We start from the raw sequence: 21228 nt of genomic DNA, 5'->3' as shown, positions 1-21228 counted from the left end.
TAAATCAGCTGGAACCTATAGGTAGATAAAGAGCCCACTTCAACAGGAAAAAGAAGCCATTATCCATAGTACAGTTAGCTTATGAGAATGAAAAAAGAGCATTTGGAGAAAATATCTACCCATTAAATATGAAGTTAAGAGCTTGGCTTAGGTTCAAAAAGGAAAAAAAGGCTTTTGATTAACCAATAAAGCCAATGGTGATGCTGAGATTATTCAGGGCTTATTACTTTTATGAAAAGGAAAAAAAAAAAGAAAAGTAAAAAGGGGAAGACAAAGAAAAAAAGAAAAAAGCAAGGACGGTCTGTTTTACATTTGTTGGAACTGCAGTAGATTGCTCTTGTCGGGGTAATAAACAGTAGCTTAGATGCATCATGCAAGGCTGGTTATGAAGATAAAAATATGTATCTCTTTGGGTTTTAAAATGGTTAGAGGCATTTTAGATGACAACACAACCTTCTGATGCCTCTGTGGAGGGAAGATTGACTACAACAGCCTTGTTTGTGGCTACTTAGTGCAATTCTTCTACTCGATGGAGCAATGGGAAGCCTTCAGCTTAGTTATGACTCAGATGGACACATTAAAAAGAATTGAGAGGAGAGTGATCCCAGAGCTCCCTCTCCATGAGGAAAGGTGGAAAAAGTAGGAATGTTTTGTCCATTGAGGAGGGGTCATGACACCACCTTTCAGTCTGTAGAAGGCTGGCACAGAGCAGAAAGGAATGTGCTTTTCTCCGTGGGATAAGACATGAAGCTCTACAATAAAATCGAGAGAGGTTCTAATGAAGAACTGGGAGACATTTCCTAATGTGACATGGGGCTCGGTGGTCTGGGAGGGACTGGAGAAATCTCATAGCAGATTAGATGCATATCAATCTGGAACTGCCCAGGCAGAGTTGGGGCTGGGCACTGTGTGGTAACACGTCTCAAGGTCCTTCCAAGACTTAATTATCATAATCAAAGCTGCAGATGGCAGAAAATTTGGGGAATCATACCTTTAAATGGACAAATGAATAGGATATGATACTGCAGTGTATCCTACTCATGTTCCTCTTCCATATGGTCACTGAAGCAAAGTTGCTGCTTTCTGGAAAGTGGACATATAGACAAATGAGAAATAAAGGGAAATAATTTTAAAGACTGATTTTGAGACTAACTGTTGGAATAACCTGCAAAAGGAGTCACTGGATTCCTCACCCCAAAGGGACAGTGGATTGTCCCCTAATCAAAAAAGGATGTAGAAGGAAGTTCTGGAGAGGTCAACATAGTTTATAGATCAACAGAGACACTCTTTAGCACTGACTGTGATTTCTTGCTATAGGCAATGTAGGAGCTCAGAGTGATCTGAAAGGTCCTTTCTAGCCTTGAATTATTGCCCTGTTCCACCAAGTCCATAATATCTTGTCTCTGAATCTGCCTCAGCCAGGGGCTCTCTTCATTTTGAAGACATCCATCACACAGAACTGGACTCTGGCCATGCCCCTTTGCTGACAGGACTTGGCTTTCTCTGGCAGACACCCATAACAATCAGAGTCTGTTATGAAGAAAGATTCTCTTGTCTAGTCCTCTGGCTGAAACCCAATGGGTTTTCATCTCTGAGTTCCCTCATTTCAGCATTTTATTTGTCTGATGCTGGAAATGTATTAGGCCTCTTCTGAGGTGACTTTCCGTGAGCATCTTCTGAGACCCCAGTAGGACCTTAATTAAAGCTTTAGGAACCGGGACAGATTACATGAGAAACAATCACTGCAGAGATCCAGTTTGCCTTTGCTGGGTAACAGGTAAGAGGGAAGAGAACGGCACCATTTTACTTGTTTTTCACCTGACAACCTGTTAAGACAATTCCCTACCAGAGGCTCCTGGCTGTTTCTCCCAGAGCTCCACAATACACGTGCCCCTGGGCATTTTGGAAGTTCATGTTGTGGCTGAAAACAGACCCCTCATTGCCATAGGGCAACTCACGCAGGACACCATCAAAAAGTGGTGGTCCATCGCTCAGCTCAGTCCTTCTGTCTCCTCATATCCCAGCCCCCAGCGTTCAAGAGCCTCCATTTACTGGTGTGTGACTGGTGGGATGTGGGACTGATCCATAACCTTGCAGGAGAGGCTCCACTGCCTGCTGTCACCATCACAGCCTCATCCACCACACGATGGGAGAAACAATCACTTGTTGAGCAATCAAGACTTCCAGGCAGATTGGGGTAGACCCAGGGCAAAATCCTCCTGTTTCCAGTGTGACTGTTCACTCCCAGCCCTCCACTCAATGCTGCTGAGGGATTTCAGGCTTGACCTGGTGGGCTGGCTGCTGCATCCCGTTCCCATTGCCCACAGTCTCTCTCTAATCTCTGTCTGCCTTCCCAGTGGTTCCCTCCAGTCATCAGCAAAAGCAGGGGCTGCGTGTGCTGCTAGGATAATTAGAGTGGTGCAGGGTGCTTAGTATGCAGGCGGTGGCTGTGCTATTGCTCAGGAAAAAAAGGAAAAAAAAAAAGGAACTGAAAAAGCCCAATTGCCCAAGAAATAAAAAACACTTTTTACCGCTTGATTCTCTGCTTCCCCAGGAAAATCAAACCTCTGCACAGAGGCACTTCTCCTGGCTGCCATGGGGGGAGAGCTGTCTGTGGAGGGATCACCAGGCATTGTTTGGCTCCACAACATGGCAATGCTATCTGCTGATGGCTGCACAGAGAACGGCTCTACCCCTTGCCTTCTGCAATGGAGGAGACTGCAGAGCCACAACGGAGTAGGGGTGGCAGGATCTGTGCTCCCTTCAAAAGCAAGGGCTGTGTTGAGGTCTGATGGAGGTGAGATGTTCTAGGTTTGCACGTTTAGAGCCAGTTGTGCAAAGCAGACATGATGCCCTCTTGGTGTCCTCCATCCTGCATGTGATGGGAACCAGCTCTGACATCTTTGGCATGGGAAGAAGAAGAAGAACTGAAGCAGGATCCAGACACAGTACCAGGGGTGCATAAGGGAGCAGCTGCTCCCTGTGGCCTCATTCCTCTTCAGGAAATATCAAGGGAAATAATCCCTCCTCTGTTCCCATCAGACACTCTAACATAAACCCTGGAACTTTCCACTAAAAGTGGCTGCCTCTCAGGTGGAGGTGAATGGATTAAACATTTTCCTTCACCTAAATCACGTGTACAAGGCAATAATAATAAAATCAGAGATTACAGCTGCAGCAATTCAGAGTTTCAGGCAAGGCTGAAGCACAGCACCTGCCACACAAAGGCAGCAGGAAGCATTCCCCACCTGAATACCCAATGGGCTATGGGGATAAGAGAAGGGGATAAGAAAAAGGAACATCCTCCTTCCTATTTCACAGGGAGGGAGATGAGGCACAGAGGGGTTCAGCGATGTGGCCCATAGGCAGGCTGTGGCAGAGCTGGTTTCACACCTGGGCCAGGTAGGAGCCTTACCCACAGGGCTGTTATCATCTGAAGTGTTCTGCTGCAGACAGAGCACTTTTCTCTCTAGCTCATTGCATCCAGTGTGAAGCAAGCCTGAGTACAGTCACAGGAAGACCATGAGAAATCTGGAGTTGTTCTCATAGTCACAGCAGATCCTGGGGGATCTCAAGGTCCCTGGATATCCTCAAGAAACCAGAGGATCCAGATAACACAGGCCAGGAAAAGACTTTATCCCACTGTCTCGTACCATGGACCCACTGGAGCTCTCCTCAGATGACCTACCATCTCTGTTGCTGTGGTGAAAATATTGCTACTCAGGATGCTTTGCCGTTTTGAGTAGCCTTCCAGTTTTCTGGCCATCCACCAGCCCAAGCAGAGCAGAACATGGCCGATATCCAGAAATCCCAATGAATGTCACAGTGACGCCACATGATTGACCGTGCACATGAGATAGGGTCCACTGAATTAACTTTGGTGGCTGTGCAGATGTTAGCAGATATGCTAACCTGCCCAAATACAAAAGATGCTACTATTTTCCCAAGAGCCTCCTCCACTGTTTCACGGCCTGGATATGTGGACAATTTTCCTAATGTCAGCAACCCTTGCTGCAAATTAAATGAACTAAGCAAATTAACTTTCTTGTACAGCCTCAGGGACCAACGAAAAGGATTGTCCTCCTTCTAGCTGCACCACGTACCCTTGCTGGGAAATATTGAGATGCTCTCCTTTGTACCTCCCAAAACAAATTTGATTTTACATTACTGAATTTCAATCTCTGAGTGCTCTTCGCTCATGCCCCTAATTCTCTTTTCCAGATTTCTGCATATCCTGTCATTCCCTATCTGAGGTATCCAATTCTCTTTCATAAGTTTAGCCACTTGCACTGCCAATGAGGTGGCAAAAAATCGGTGGGCTGTTGCACTGGAAGAGGAAAGGACACACTGCGCTACCTGATGAAAGCCGTGCTGAGTGTGTTTGGAGGACAGTGTGTGCAAGCAGAGCACGGAGAAAGGTGTGGATCTAAACAGAAAATGCACGTAAGGAGCCTGGGCAGACCCACCTTCAGGTGAAAGGCTAGAGAAAGCTAGGAGATAAGGAAAGGGAGCTGTAATGGATTTCCTATCTTTTCCATTCCAGGTAAGGATTTATAAAGTGCATTAAGGCAGCAAAGCTGGTGTTAGTCTGGAACAACCAGACCTTGTCTTTCGAGACAGTTTCCTATGAAATTCACATATGCAGGAGGGGCAGAGCCTTCATCAGAGAGACAAGTGGTCAACAGGTGAATTAAAACACTTCGTTCAGCACTGAAGAGAGGTTCTCCTCTACTTTGCAAGGCATGAGCGCATTTCCAGTAGGCAATAGCTGAAACGTAAGTAAGAGGTCAAAGCCCCTGGACTGGCCCGGCACTGCACACAGCAGTGTTGTTTCGGGTATTTCTTGGTACCCCGTACCATTCCTTCACTGCTGGGGGTATTTTGTGCCTCTTGACTTCAGCTACTGAAGCAATCAGTAATTATCTCACCAGGCAGAATTCAAAGCAAGTGGAAGGAGTGAGGGAGGAAGAAGCCTTTTCCTGAAGAAACTATGTTTTCCTGAACTGAATATCCCCAAGTGTCTGGAAATGTGGACTCTGAACCCAGCCAGGCTTGGCATGCTGTCGAGGGAGTGCCTAACTGGAGAGGAGCAGCAGGCTCTGTGTGTTTCAGAATTACAGATGGACAATGAATATAGCTAGCACTTTTGCAGACTTACTAATACCTAATATCCTGAGACAAAAAGTTCCTCTGGTGAATCGGGGACTTTGTGAAGAAGGACTCTCTTGGCTTAAGCTCATGATCTGAATGTTTCACTGGGAACCTCCCAGTTTTTACATGGTGGGGTCTACTCTTATTTCAGCTTGCCCCACTAGACAAGTCTTTAGAAACCTTCAGATGTTTCTTTCCTACTCTGGAGAGTCCTGTGCCACACAACCCAACACAATTCATCCTGCAGATCTTCCCTCTGTGGGGCTGCAGCTGATTTCTAACCTGTTTCCAGCAGTTTGGTGTCAGCCTCCTTCCCTCACAACAAGGTAGTGCTTGGACTTGCTGTCCACCCAAGTACTTGATCTTGGGGAAGCAGAAGCCTTTCGAATCTAATAAGTCCTCCAAACACCCTCATAAATGCTCCCTTAACAGCAACCAGCTTCTCCATGCTTTGCAGCAGAAATTGGCTTTTATTATCAGTTTCTGAGAGATTGATTTTGGGTGCCTGGCTCTGTCTTGGAGAGGGGTATGTTAACTCCTCCTCTGTGGAGACCTCAAAGCAGCTTGCCATGTGTGCTCATAGGAGGCATTGGAAGGGAAAAGGGCTGTCCTCCATGCGAAGGAAGTACAGGCTGCTGGAGATGATGGGCTGGCAAAGCCAACCTGGATTGCAGCTGTGGATAATCACATTGAGGACTGCCTTGCCCACGTCCTGAGGATCCATGTGGAGAGGAGGGAAAGTGAAGCACAGGGCACCTGTTGTGTCTGAGCCATCCATGATATCCTGGGCTATGGGGACTGGAAATCAGATACCCTAGATGAACATCAGGAGATGGTTGTGCACACTGATTGCATCCAGCCTGGACCTGAATGATGGACTCTTTGGTGAGACTGCTGATACTGGGGTGTCCCAGGAAGAAAGCTGGACTCAAGACAGCTTCTGTTGCCAGAAGCAAACAATCTCTGGTCTCTCCTTAAGAAGGACCTGGGGCCATCTTCTCTGTAGACCATAAGATATCACCACAAGATGGGTTGGAGGGGGGGCAGGGTCTCTGTCAAGCCTCAAATGGAGGGGACCAAGTGAGGCTCCACATATTCAAAATTCCCTTCAAAGCTAGATCCAGCTGTCATGCCCCTGTAAGCCAGATGTCCCCAGAGATGACTGCAAGGAAACTCCTGCAGGCAAGTGTTGTGGATGGCAGAGGAGCTTGTCCTGACACCCTGCACAGCCCCAGACCATTAGATGGGCAGCTATCAGGACTCATGCTGGCATGGTACTGGGAGCCTTGATGAAACCTAATGGAGAGGAAATCCTAAGGGACCTAAAAATAAACTCACTGAGAAACGTGATGTACCCATTCTGGGACCCAAAGAGCCGTGTCAGCAGCTCCTGTGCTGGAGCAGAGTGGGTGATACTTATGCACATCTTTGCTCAGACAAAGGGAGCGTGGACAGACTGATCCCACCCTGCACTTGACTGTGAAGAGTGACTGAAAAATCTTTTCAATCAAGTCTTCCTCCCTCTCCTTCTCTCCACCAAGTATTGAGTCATCGTGAGTCATTTAGCAGTATGGGTGGCTGTGGTATTTAAGTCACTCAGCACATTTTCAATGGGTTTTCCTCAAGCTGAACGCTTGTGGCATGTGGCACAATGGATAAGGCTGTGATGAGGGCTTGGGCTCTGGCCCTGCTTCATTCCTGGTATCAGAGTCTGTGTTTGGGTGTGTGAGTGTGTCCCCCTGTGTCCCTGCTGCCTTGATCAAGGGGATGAGCTGATCTGGGTGGAAACTGGTGTTGAGAGGTCTGTCACAGGGTGGGTTTTGATGGAAAGGCAGTGACTGAGTTTTCTGATGAAAGCAAGAAGATTTTGCAGTAGAGGAGCTGGGCAGCTCTCAAAGGGAGAGGCCCTTCTCAGCTGTTGAAAAGCAAAATTTCTAGTTTGAGCAAGTTGTCTAGGCTCCCTGGAGAAGGTAGTGGAGAGACAAATGCATTTTCAAGGAGGATTTTATCCTACCTCTCTCCAGTGGTGCTAATAACCTTCTGGAGGTGTCTGCCTCTATCCATCCACTACCAAGGGACCCCAGATGACTGTTCAGCTGGACACTTACCTTTCTAAATGCTAGGTGACATTACTGGGTCTTAAGAATATAGGTATTCCTCCAGTGAGGACAGGGATCACATCAGTGCTGGGAGACCTGCAAGACAACGGGGAACTTTTTTTGTGTGTTAACTATGGAACCTACTAAAGGAGAAGGCAGTCATCTAATTGGTCAGAATATGAGATTCTGAGCAAATTTCCTTCCCCTTTCCTTTTCAATCTAATTCATATCCTGGTATACAGAAAAACAGCAAGTTTGTTGATGATACAAAACTGGGAGGAGTGGCTGATACACTAGAAGGCTGTGCTGCCATTCAGCAAGACTTGGACAGGCTGGAGAGTTGGACAACAGGAATCTAATGAAGTTCAGCAAAGGCAAATGTATGGTCCTGCACCTGGGGAGGAATAACCCCATGCACCAGTACAGGCTGGTGCAGCTCTGCGGAGAAGGACATGGGAGTTCTGGTGGACAAGTAGTTCACCATGAGCCAGCAATGTGCCCTTGGGGCCAGGAAGGCCAATGGTGTCCTGGGGTGCATGAGGAAGAGTGTGGCCAGCAGGTCAAGGGAGGTTCTCCTGCCCCTCTACACTGCCCCTGTGAGGCCACACCTGGAGTAACTGTGTCCAGTTCTGGGCCCCCCGGTTCAAGAAAGACAAGAAAATACTGGAGAGAGTCCAGCAGAGGCGTACGGAGATGATCAGAGGACTGGAGCATCTCTGCTATGAGGAGAGGCTGAGGGAGCTGGGTCTCTTTAGCCTGGAGAAGAGCAGACTGAGGGGGGATCTTATCAATGCTTACAAATACCTTAGGGGCGGGTGTCAAGAGGATGGAGCCAGACTCTTCTCAGTGGTGCCCAGTGACAGGAAAAGAGGCAATGGCCACAAGCTGAAACATGGGAAGTTCCATCTGAATATGAGGGAAAATCTTCTTTCCTTTGAGGGTGCCAGAGCACTGGAACAGGCTGCCCAGGGAGGTTGTGGAGTTTCCTTCTCTGGAGATATTCAAAACCTGCCTGGACACAACCCTGTGCAACATGCTCTAGGAGACCCTGCTTTGGCAGGGGGTTGGACTAGATGATCTCCAGAGGTCCCTTCTAACCCCAACCAGTCTGGGATTCTGTGAAAACTCAAGGTAGCTGGTTGCCCTTCCTGAGAACGGCTGCTGTGATTGAAATGAGAACACAGTCAGCTTTAGGGCTTCATATTCTTCCTTTCTTCTGCTCCCCCAGTCCCTCTTGCAGCAGAGAGTTGTTTGAAATCTGTGCTGAAAAACTCCTTTCTCTTCCAGCACACTAACCCATCTCAGCAACTCTAACAGGCATGTGCGCACCCCCCCGCCAAAAGGCTACAGTGATCTTTGTTGCTGTTGCTGTTGTTTTGATGCTGAACAAAAGGCCTGGCTCCTACCCCCCTCCTTGCTGTATCAGCTTCAGGATTGTGCGTCAGGAATCAATGCTACAGACGTTGACTTAGCCACGATGTGAGTAGGAGACTTTTAATACATTTCAGTTACAACAACAAAGAACAGATGCTAGTTCATAGGGAGGGAAGAGAGATGTTTTGATCTGGGTTTTTGGAAATGAATTTTCATGCAGACTTTATTTCCAATTTTATAGGTTTTTTTTCCCTGGAATGCGTATTAAATGCTGATAGCCTGTTATCCTTGACCTTTAGAGACTGCGAATTTGAAAATCCAATTCCCTGTGAAAAGCAATGCATACAACATGGACTTTGAAGAAAATGCCAGTAAGTGTGTTATTTTCTTTTTAGCCCTGCAAGGGCCTACTACCAACAGGAAAAAGACAAGAGCACAACTTGGGTGGAATACAGTCAACAAAAAGAGAGGTTTTCTAACTCTTTGCAGGACATGGGTTTTGTTCACTCAGTGGGGAGGGAGGAACATTAATATTTTAAGAGAGTTAATTCATTTTCCCCTTTCTCAGCACTCCAGATATTGGGCTTTTTAACTCCTCTAGTGCTGCCAAATGGGCTCAGAGCATCTTGGTAGAATGTGTCTCCAGATGTGCCACTGTGTCCCACTGGGATTTTATTTAAATGCTGCTAGATGATGCTGGGAACATCATGATCACCTTTTCTTTCTGATGTGCTGAGAGCATTCTGGTGACCTCCAGTTGTGTTGGGGGCATCCCTTGGAAGCTGCCTTCCAGATGTGCTGGAGATACCTCACGGGAGTTCTCTTCCAGCTGTGCTGGGAACATCCCTGGGGAATTTACCTCCAGGTGATGTGGAGACAGGTCAGGACACTATTCGTTCAGCTGTGCTGGTGGACATCTACAACCCAGTAAATCCACTGCAGTGCCCAATTTGCCAGATACTTCCCTTCTCTTGTCCTCAGCCAGTCACCACCTTTTTAAAACTGCATTTACTTGGGCAGAGATGCCCTGGCATTTACACAGTCTGCTTATAACAAGTAACAGCACAATTACTCCCACTCTTTAGCTTCTGGCTAGGAATTATGGATATCTTATTTTTGCTTTTAGTATGTCCTGGGTTTCTTTATGGAAAAAGACTAGAGACTGTGTTCAAGACCTGTGTTAAACCCATGACTATGTTTACCAAAGGTTGTTGCATGGTTGTGGGGCAGGTAAGGTGGGAAATCCATCTGGTTTAAGAACAAAATAAGATATTTCACAAGTAAAAATTTCATTTATTAATGGCAGTCCCCACAGACCTGCTCCCTCCTCTGGGCATCAGAAGAGCATATCAACACCAAGGAGCAAAAGTTGGAGTTTCCATTCCTGAAGAGTCCAGGCATGATCCCATTACTTTTCAAGCTATAGGCCCTTAGCAGATACACAGGACCTCTGCAGCCTACATATTTGAAAAGCTGCTCTCTCTTATTCTGCATGATCAGTAAGACAGGCAGGGTGGCCCTCCACCATTTGTTTGGCCATCACCTAGCACCATGGCACCTGGATGCTTTCATGGTGTCGCTGAGAAAGGGCTGCAGGAGGAATCACCCCTGTGTGCAGGCATTGTAGCCCAGGACCAAGGCAAAACATAAATTCTTTGGGACAGGTTTTTCTGATTTTTATGAGGAAACCAAACTTTATATGAAATCCAAAGGCTGGAAAGTCACGTGGACCTCAAGTCCCCAAAGTCAGTAGCTTTCTGAATCATTTTGCTGCCAGCTAAACTCTGTCTCAAATAAGACACAGTTCCTAAGTCCCTTTGTGCATCTGGACCTTTCTGCCTTGCCCAGGCTCAGGCAGGGAGTCTGCAGCAGAGCAGGAGAAGAAACGAGGTCTGTCAAACTCCAGGATGGGTCTGTGATCTCTGGACATCTCGCCCTTGGCTGTGCTGCCTGTGAGTGGCATGAAATGAATTTTTAAAGGGCTGTGCGGATCCCCTGCCCTCTCTCATCCCTGTGGTGGCCAGCCCCTCAGTCTTTGCCTGCAGATAATAAAACTGCGGGGTGGATGGCACACACAGATATGCTGTGCCATGCTTGGCTTTTTAAATTTTTCTCTTCCCCTTCTTATTTTTTTCCCACTTCTTTCCTTCTAATTTAGAGCTCTAGATTAAATTCAACTTAATTAGAAGGATTATACATCTTATAAATTTAATATTTAATATGCAAGCATAGGCTTTTATTAAAGGTGTCCTAGGAGGAATGGTAATGAGTTATTGCACAATAAATAGCTGGGTGGAAATGAGTGTGATAAAGGACTGGAACTTCTGGAGCAAGGGAGCGGAAAAGGGGTTGTGGAAGTTTGGGAACATCTCTGGTGACTGCTCAGAATGCTGCTGTCACCTCTCTGCTGCTCACACAGCGACCGATCCAAAAGCAAGAGGAATTTTCCATCAGCATAGGCAGGAAAACAGATTTGAGAGGCTAGGGAGGACAGTAGGGAGGGAAGGACATGAGGAAGGTCAGGAACTAAAGATCCTTGCAAAGAGAAGCAACTCTGATGTAAGGTCCTCTCTGAAAGCCACGTATAGGAGTTGTGAACAGCTCATTCACTGTCTCCGTAACTCTTGGAGGGGACAGCTTGGATGTGATCAGGGCTTTTTATTGCAGTGCCCATTCATGCCTCCTTCTGCCCTTGGGAGCAAGACCCAGGGCCCAGCTGTGATGGGCAACGTGTCAAGAAGACCTTGCTTTTGTGCTGCCTCTTTGAATTGAGAGATAAGGTGGAATTCATCTCTTCAAGTGTCTACAGTGTGGGTGTCTTGTGAGCTGGCATCTGTGTTCCCACCGTGGACAATGAAGATCTAATTAATACTGTCAGCAGGATTTAGGGTGTGAGTCATTGGGCCAAGTGTAGGTGTTTGTTTTAGGATGAGACAACCTGCACTGTAAATTCTGCACACTGCATAGGCAAGGTTTCCGGTGACTATAAGGGATCAAAAGCTATATTTGTGCTGGTAAATGAAATGGGCCAGAGATTGCTCTTCAGCCTTGAGAGCAAATGGACCAGTCTGATTTACGCTTGGTATTTTCTGTGACAGTGCTAGCAGGTCCCTTCATCTGTGTCAGGATGCTTAACTATGAAACAGTGTGGACACTGTGGGCTAGTGCTTGCTACCATACCCAGTCCCAGTTTGGTTCCTAGGACAGACAAACCACTGCCCAAACACCAGTGTCTACACTGAAAGCACTCAGATGAATCTTTCCCCTCCTGATGAATGATCTGTTGCAGAAGGAGATCATTTTTCCATCCTGTTGCAGAGCAGTATCCCAGCCTGGTAAAGTTGTGTGGCTTAGATGACCAATGCCCTCACAACAGCTCCTGTCAGCCAGTGCTTGTTGCCAATCAGCTGATGGATGGTAACTAGCTCTTCTGATAGTAAAACCATAGTATTGCTAGGAGTTGTGCATCCTGTCTGGGTGCCAAAGCAGAGCTAAGTCAAGGCACAGCTGGGAAAATGGGGCTGGGAAGGTGCTATGGTCCATCGGTGAATAACCTTAGGGAGTGTCTGGTATCAGAACAGGGAAAGAAGATACCAGCATGGAACTGTGATCCCAGTGTGAGGGTGTGAGGAGCCCTGGAAAAATGCTGGAGGTATGTGCTGGAAGGGTAGGACCTGGGTGATAGAGGAATGGATTCTGATGTATCTCCATGCAACCTGATACAGAACTGCATCCATCATGGTCTGTGGGGTAACTGAAACGGGGAACCATCTGACTGGTGGTTTTGTAACAGACAGACCCTCTGGAGCCAACACTCTGTCATGGCCTTAAATGACCAGTGAGAGGAGAAGGCATCTCCTCCTGGAAGTGAATTCCACCCAAGGCTTTGGGGAGCTGGAACACCCCGTTAGGGTGGTCATGTCATACTTCACATCTATGCTTTCAGGGGCCGTCCTCTTACTGTGCCAAATCCTATCCCTCCCACTCAGCCAAGATCTTCTCAGGTGGTTTTATCCAGCCAGACTAAATCTCCAGCACTATCTGTGTGTATTTTTATATGGGAAATAGCTTTCTGGAGGGCGTTTGTACCTGAATTCAGGTTTTCTTGCCCACCTTCAGGATTCGTCTCAACTCCCCATCAATGCAAGTGTTTTCCTTTGACTGGTTCCAAGGGATGCACAGGATGCAGTCAAAGCTGCTACCCATGGGACTGGCAAACCAAGCTTCAGTGCCCGTGTAAAGAAACATCTTTTTGTTTGAAGTCAGGGCAGGGAGATTGCCCTTGACAAGAAGGGAGTTAAGGCGCCATGTAAATACACAATTTTAGGCCCTTTGGATTTATGCAGTGGAGCTGGCAAATAGCTGGAGCCGTCTCTGGTTGCTCTGGTCAGCAAACAGGGCAGCTGTTATCTCTGCAGATGGCCCCTGTGGCCCCCCATGCCTGATATTTGTAATTACAAGCAGGGATTATGCAAGAAGGAGATGGAATCCGCTATGAAAACCCAGCAGCCAGCAGGGGAGCTTAGGCACCGGCTGGTTCCTCGCCAATGAAGGCAGAGATAGTACCAAGATATGTGAGCAGGCTTGGGGTGCATATGTCAAACCTATGAGGATACTGATAGAGGGATTAAAACTGAGGGGAGAGGAAGGGGGGAAACATCTGATTAACATTTGTGATGCATGCCCAGGGCTCACACGGTGTACTAGTGAATACTGGTGTAGTAACAAAGCTTTCTTGGTGCCCGCTTCCCTGGACAGCCTCACAGTAAAGCTAGACATGGACAGGATTTAACTCCTACATTTTAGTGCAGCTAGGATGGACACTTTGGAGTGTAGGTTGGAAGGAGGGGTGCTTTTGCTGGGGCAGGAGTGATGCAGAAGGCTGGAGGAAGGAAAGCTCCCATTCTCGTGTCTTTTCTCCCATGCATTGTGGTGGTAAGATAAGGAAAGCACCTGGCACCCTAAGTTGGTATTTGGTGACAGGAGGTGTCTAGGTGGCTGCTCTGCTGTCCAGCCATCCCAGAAGACTTGCCATTTCCCTGTAAAAGGACCCACGCTGCAGTGCCTGGGGATGCCGTGAACTGAACACTTGAAGTTTCTGGGAAGGCAGGATGAGGGAGTTATCAGGGCTGGGAGCTGTGCAGAGATATTGGGGTGGGAACAGTGCAGGGACCTTGTGGAGAGACAGCCGACAACCTCTCCACATCTTTGGGAAGGTGAGATGGTGGAGTCAGCAAAGAGTACTTCAGGAGACCAATACCAGCCACCAGCTTCCAGCTTTGGGACAAACTTTATCTCCTTCATCCCCTCAAGGAGTTCAGTCAATCCTTACTCATACTTCAAGGGTAAAACAAGGACAAATCCCTAGGGCAGCTGTAAGCTGTTCCTGCAAATAACCAGGAGTCCTTGAACTACCCCAGGATTAGAAGGACTAGTAGGAAAAGGGACATCCAAACCTTTCCACAGGATATCTGCCATGGTTGATGAGGTTATTATGGTCACCTAAAAGAACAGGAGTATGTGGGACCAGGCACTGCACAGACACAGAGCAGGAAAATGCTCCCTTGTCTCAGAGCACTGGTGTTGCTCCTGGCCAAACAGAGCATCCTTTAGGATGAAGACACCTGGGGAGCTACAGCCTTGGCAGGGGCCGACTACAGCAACCTGTCTGAGGAGGTCAATCCGTTGTAGAGACTTACAGCACGTAATGCCCCTTATTGGGCTCAAACACACCTCACAGGGCTGCACAGAGAGCAGCAAATTCCCCTTTTCCTTCTTTCTCCCTGTTCCCTGTGCAGACGATTGGGAGTTCCTGCTTGACTGGGAATCAAAACAGACAGAAAACATGGGCAATGACTCTCTCTGATGCTTCTTTTTATCAGAAGAAGAGGTGAAAGAAAAGGAAGAGAGAAGGGCAAGACACTGTTTGGGTCCAAACTGTGTTTGCAGTTTTCTGCTTCATCTCTTTTTATGAAAGCATCCAAAAAAGACAACAGGATCTGATGATTCAATAATGCGCAGGGCTGGGAGACAATGGGGGGAAGAAAAACAACAAAACGAAGAGGGTTTTAATAACTGTTCATTGAGGCTGTAATTAAATCTTGGTTTCTGTTTGGAAAACAAGAATCTCATTTCGTGTGTGTGCCCCGTCTCCCCACCACATCTGCACCCATGTTTTCTTGCGGGCAATTACCGAGCTTGCTGTGAGCTGATTAGCAAATACAGGTGTGGCAGGCACTGTCTCCTGCAAGGGAAAAGGGAGGAGGAGAAGAGAGGATAAGGAGCTTATTGCCAAGTCAGACACCAGCCCTGCGCAGGTGGGAAGCAGGAACCTGCAAACAAGTTGTGGAGACAGCTTGGTACTTCTTCAGTGCTTGACAGAGATGAGGAAACAGTGTAGAGAGGGCAGGAGCATGGGGTTGCCCACTCCACCTCAGTGACTGCCAGCCAGTATAATATGGCTTGGAGAAGGGATTCAGTTCCTGTGGAAAGGCAAGAGGATGCTGAGCTGATACCAGCACGAGAGTTGTGGTACCAAGTGTGTCGCAGTCCATATACTTTCCATGTGGGCTAAAGAGACTTTTCATAGACATGGCTATGGCTGTAATGAACCAAAAAAGGGCACAGGTTCCAAGGCTGAGGGTAAGTAGCACAGTTATTTATGTCCATAGATCTCCCTTTCCTGTCCTCCATCACGTGGCTTAATGGGATCAGGCAGTGTACCATGTCAGCTCGTCAACCCTGCCAGGGCATTGCCTGTGAGGGTGCCGGTGGCATTGGCCAAAGCTCTGCCAGAGATTGTGCTAGCAACTGTGTCCCTGGCCCTGCTTCATGTGCTTTTACAGGCTTAACCTCAGAGGTGGATGCTTTTGTAGGGGGATGAAGAGCACACTAGAACCACAGCCTCCTGCTCACGTGAAGACCCATGTCAACAGTGAGCTAACACATAACTGTGGCCAGACAATGGGAGATAGAAACATGCATGTGCTCTCCAGCCAACTATCCACCTTAGAGAGGAGAATACAGTATTTCACTTGGAGCTGCTGTTTTCCAGCAGCTATCTTTCCTCCTCCTTCTCTCCCATCCTGGTGAAATTCAAGCAATGACCGAGGAAAACTCCACCCCAGGTGAGCCAGGCTTTTTGTGGGACTAAACCAGCATTTCTCCTTCTCAGGATCCACCTTCAGGACTCATTGCCTAGTTTCTGCCTGCTTATTAGAAAGCATGGCAGTAATACTGCTGTGGTCACCGCCTCAGAGCCCATCACCTCCTTGCATTAGTTCTGCCTGCTAATTGCCAGGAGCTGAGTGGAGATGCTGCTCCTGCTCCCTGCCAGAGTTTGCCCAGGCAGAAGGGCTGCATTTGACCTTCATTTATATTCCAGAAGCACCACTCACTTTTAGCAGTATCTCCTGCCATCAATAAACCAATGCAAACAGAGATAAGCCAGATAAAGCGAAAGTAGGTCACTTCGGCAGCACAATGACATCCAGCTCGGTTATTCCTTACTCAGCCCTAAAAGTTAACTCTCTCTCCAATCATGGCATTTCTTTTCTCTTCCTCTTTTTTGCTTAAAGTTGTTAGGGAGCTGGGGCAAGGTGATTAGGCAGATATGAAAGTCTCCTCACAGCTCTCCCTAGCACCAGATGGAGGGTATCCAGAGACTGTTCTGCAGCTGTGCAGTGGATGGGTAGATGGAGGGTTTGATGTCATGCACAGGTTCTCTAGACTCTGTGTTGCTTTTCTACCAGTTAAAGTCCTGGAAGGGTGCTTCGTGCTGATGGCTGGGGAAAGCTGGCTTTGCTCCTCTCAAGGACCCGTATTGTTTATGTGTAGGTCCCATATTCCCTGCTGTGTCTCTGGAAAAAACATCACCACTGCAAATTCATCCCTTAGTATCGGCCCATATTCAAGTCTTGATGTTGACTTAAAGCCACAAACTTCCTCTGGTAGTGAGGCGAGATTTCATTCCCAGTTGCCTATTATATCATTAACTTCATCGAGAACCTAAGGGCTGATTAATGTCCCATAAAATGTCACTCTTGTATCATGAGATGGCAATGGCTTCCTGTTGATGTCACCTGAGACCAAGTTAGGGCTGGTAGCATGTAGGTGAAAAGCTTAGTGACCTAATCACTATCACCCAAACCATCCAGGCACCTAGGTTATGTGTGATTTTATTATCAAAAATATCAGTGCTCTTCATTTGTCAATACATAGATTTCAAGTGCTGTTATGAAAGCATAAGAACCTCTGGAGATGCTTCTCGGGCCTTCTAGCACTGCAAAGAAACATAAGCATTAGCTCAGTCTTGGATGATCTCCAGAAAACAAGACAAGTAGGGATGATCCAGTGCTCTTTTTTGGAGATTTCTGTAAATACTGTCTTCATTAGCATAAGTGCTTGTGGGAAATAAATTTTAAAACTTCTTATTTAAGTGTTCATTCTCAGAAAAAGAGGTCCTAAAAGTGACCCTCATCCATCCAAGAAAACAGAAATGCCACCATAGAAGTTGTGTGTTTGGTATGTCACCATCTTGAACTGCTGAACAGCAAATAATCTCTTCTTTGTGTTACTGCCACAGTGGGAAAGAAATTCATTGCAAAGTAAAATGGTAAAATAAATAAATCTCAGAAAACAACAGTCTCTTGCCAGCTATTCCACAAGAGGGAAATACGGCAGCCTCCAATAAATAAGTTGTTCTGGAGTGAACAATCCACCAAGCTCCGAATGCTGCAGGTAAGCAAGACACAAGCCACTGGACTGAGCACGCAGGTCCCAGCTACCTCCAGGCATGTAGCTGTCAGGGATCATCGGCATGTCTGTAGCATGGCTACCAAATTTACTTGTATTAATCAAAACATTTTGCTTGTCCTCTGAGCCTAGCTGAAGAGCCTAACTTCTCCTAAAAGCCTTTCTCCTGCCTCTCCCAAGCAATCTCCCCTTTGGTGCCTGAAGAAGGAGGAGTAGAGATGGCCAGGGCACCCATCTGGTGAGATGGCTAGAAGTTCTTATCAAGGCTCTGAAACACATGAGCAGTCCTGAGATGCCCCTTCTACTCAGATAACCTTGGTTTATGGTCTTTTGAAATACCATCATCCCTTGCGCCCCTTCCTCTGAGAGACCACCCTGTGCTGCTTAAGAAGAAATCACTCTTCCTAGAGCTGCTGCCTCCAGCTTCTCCCCCTCTAAATCTCTGTATTTCTCCTTCAGGGAAGCTCAAAGTATTCACTGTGGCTGACATTACCTCTACCAAGTCACGCCACTGATCAGCTAGATGGAGAGGTGCTAAGCATTTGCAGCCTGTCCCCGTCATGAATTAGGTTGAGGAACCAGCTTGTTTTCTCAGTACTTACTCAAAGGCCAGAGATGCTGTCTGCAATGCTCTGCAGGTTGGTACCCTATATTCTATCTTATTTGTCATCTTGAATTTATATTCCAGGTGCCGCCAGCAGCCTGCATACATCTTGTTTGGGGATGGGTTGGTGCTGGTGCATGGAACCTGCAGAGCCTCAGGAGAGAGCAGTCCTCGCTCCTTCCTCCAGCAACAGTGTGACAAGCAATTAATAAAACCTACTTTGTGTGTCTGCCAATAACAAACATCATGTCACCTGTCCAAGGTGCAAGGGTGTATTTAGGGTCCTAAAGCCTCATCTTTTCTGGCATTATCCCTACAGATCTTTTTCATGATGCTTAGCAAAATTCCCCCTTGTCCCCTTTCACAAAACATTCTTTTCTTAACTGTGTCTGTCCAGTCGAAGCTGTCACCATGCAACTACTATCTCTGCTGGTGTGTTTGCCCATAATAGGCCGAATTCCCTGGCAGACTGGTTTTTATTTTGTGCTGGGCTCCACTGGGAGAACTCCTCTTCCACCTAAGGTTTCTTTGTGCTCTTCTTATCCATCTGGGTTGAACTCTTGGCGAAAATAAGACTTTGCCTTCCCCACTTGCTCTTAACGTGAGGTCCCTATTTCTGAGCCCGGAACCTGACACATGGTCTCATGGCTGTGTGATCCTGACAGTGGTGCCCATGAGTGCTTTTGGCACCAAAGCGTGGCCCCAGAAGCCCTCTCTCTCTTCCTTCTTCCTACAACTTCCTCTGGGCGTTGCTGCTGTTTGACCAGGTAATGCAGCCAGCAGACAACACTCTTGGTAGCTGGTGGAGGCCAAAAAAGCTGGGGAGAGGTGAGAAGCAGAAAGCACCTCCTTGGTCATTTTGCAGCACCTTCAAGGCATGTAGAGCTGCTTCTGCTTCTCTTGGTCTGTAGGAGCTACATGGTGAGCATAAAGAGGCGGTACAGTGTGGGGAGAGAGTGTGGAGACAACTTGCACCATTCACTCCCTGTTATGCCGTGCCTCTTGCAGCCTTCTCCTCTGCTTCAAGCCACCATCCCAGGGAGCAGCAACAGATGGAGGAAGCTGTGAGGGAAAGGGGCTGAAGGGGACAGGTGACCCTGATGGGTCTCAGCTCTTAACCACATTCCATGTCCTCCTGCTTCTACCTTGGCTGGGGCTAAGGGGTGGTTGAAGCAGCCAGAAAAAGCCACGAGGGCTGAGCTGGAGGGAGCAGGGACATCAGGAGATGACAGTTGTATGTGTCCCTAAGCCCTCTGCAGTCCTCATGTTTAGCAATTTGTTCTAAGTAAAAGAAGCCGACAAACTCCTTTGGGATGGGGTGAGCATGGCATGGAAAGCCCTAAAGCTGCTGCCTGAGAGGATGCCCTATTCGTGGAGGGGTTGTCCTTGCAGCGGAGGTGATGAACTGGGAAACAGCGGCTGTCGGTGCCGCGGCAGAGGCATCAACCCATGGAGGGCAGCGAGTGCTTTCCTCTCGCCTCCAGCTGCTGCAGACCCTGCGAGCAGTTCCTGCTGCGTGTGAGCTGAATGCCAAATAACCAGGGCCATGGAACAGGTGAGAGCCTGCACAGTATAGGTGGCAAAGCCAAGGTGTCCCACAAACCTAATTGCAAAGTGCTTTCCCCAGATGCAGTTTTAAGTCTTCTGCATGACACCATCATGCATCCTAGATGAGATGGGTGGGTGGGGAGGAAGGGCTGTTATGGATCATTACCCGTCATCTGTGTTTCAAAGGCACAAGAGGCTCAAGAAGGCTCTGGTTCTTGCCTTGGAGGGGTGACATGGGGTTTTCTCCCCCATTTTCCAGCAGACATGGGGACTGGCACTCCCCACAGATGAGTGCCTGCAAGATAGGATTAATCTCAGCATGGATGAACTTTTTATGTGGGCCTGTTGTCTCCTTAGAGGAGCCATCCTCATTTCTCTATCGGTTTTATTTCTTCTATAACTGCTTATCTTCCCATTCTCTTTTGCCCTCCCAACAGCTCTTCCAGTGTCTGGGAGAATTTATGAAAACCAAGACACCTTCCCCCTTGTGTGTAAGATCTCTCCTCCACCCAGGTGATCTCCTGGGCCAGCAGAAATGCTATGCAAGCGTGCCTGTAGCCAAAGGCACAGGAGAGAGAGGATGCGGCTGGCTTCGCATCCCATTCCCTCTGCTTCCTTGGCTTCGTGGCTAGGCAACCACCTGCACAGGAATTAATCTGGTGACCTTCTGTCTGAAGCTTCTGTTGAAGCACCAGACCTGTTTACTAGCAGAGGTCAAGTGACTCGTGTAGGGAGCTGAGACATGAATCCTCCCTTGGTGTTGTGTGCCAAGTCCTATGCATCCGCTCAAATCTCTGCCACCGGTCCCTCATCCAGACCTGCTGCTCCCACCATGTTTGCCATTATTAAACGCCCCAGGAGGCGGCAGGGAACCTTGTTCCGCCACATCCCAGATTTGGTACTGATTCATCCCTGCATCTAGTTCATCTGTTCCCGTTCTCTCCAATACTGTTTGGAAACCAGGCTTTGTCAGCAGCATGTAGCACGGCACATGCCCTGTCTGGCAATAAAGCCTCCTCCAGAAACTCTCCCATTTTCCTTGTATGTTAATATGACCCTAATGGCCTCATTAGTTTTAATTTGTTTGGCCACCAGATTTAGATGAGTATTCCAGTGATAATGCGAGACCTGGAGAGAGTAAACAGTGACTAATTAATGCAGTTAAAGTTACTGCCTAGGGTGGCTGTTGAGGAGGAGGACGGTGCTGGAAGGCACAGTTTCATGCACCTGGATGCTGCTGGCCACAGCCACTGATTCTCAGCTTTTATCCTCCAGAGGCTCAGAGCTGGTAAACAGCATCTGCAGCCTGACCTGGAGGGAGGTCAAAGAAACTTCTCAGAAAGCCCTGACGCAGGGGGAACACCTTGACTGGCACGATAAGTACAGAAACGTAGGGATCGATCCAAGGGTCTCTGATAGAGTTGAAATGACTCACTGCCCAATTTCACCGGGGTTCAGACAAGTCAGTTTAATGGGCAACTGTCTGCATAAGCTGCTGCTAGACAGTGTCCTACGTGTCAGCACAAACAGAGGGAATTTGCACCTTCAGGTGCAAATGGAGGTGAGGATGAAGGAGTCCCAAGAGGATGGAGTGGTGGCCAGTGCATATTTTTAATATTAAGAGATATTCCCAGTGGAATAATAGCTTCAAATGCCTCCTCCTTTGCACACCCCTGCTCCGTCAGTCCCTGGGGTACT

This window comes from Nyctibius grandis, chromosome 5 (assembly GCF_013368605.1).
Source record: "Nyctibius grandis isolate bNycGra1 chromosome 5, bNycGra1.pri, whole genome shotgun sequence".
Classification (NCBI taxonomy): domain Eukaryota; kingdom Metazoa; phylum Chordata; class Aves; order Nyctibiiformes; family Nyctibiidae; genus Nyctibius; species Nyctibius grandis.
Note: the sequence above shows the minus strand (reverse complement) of the source record.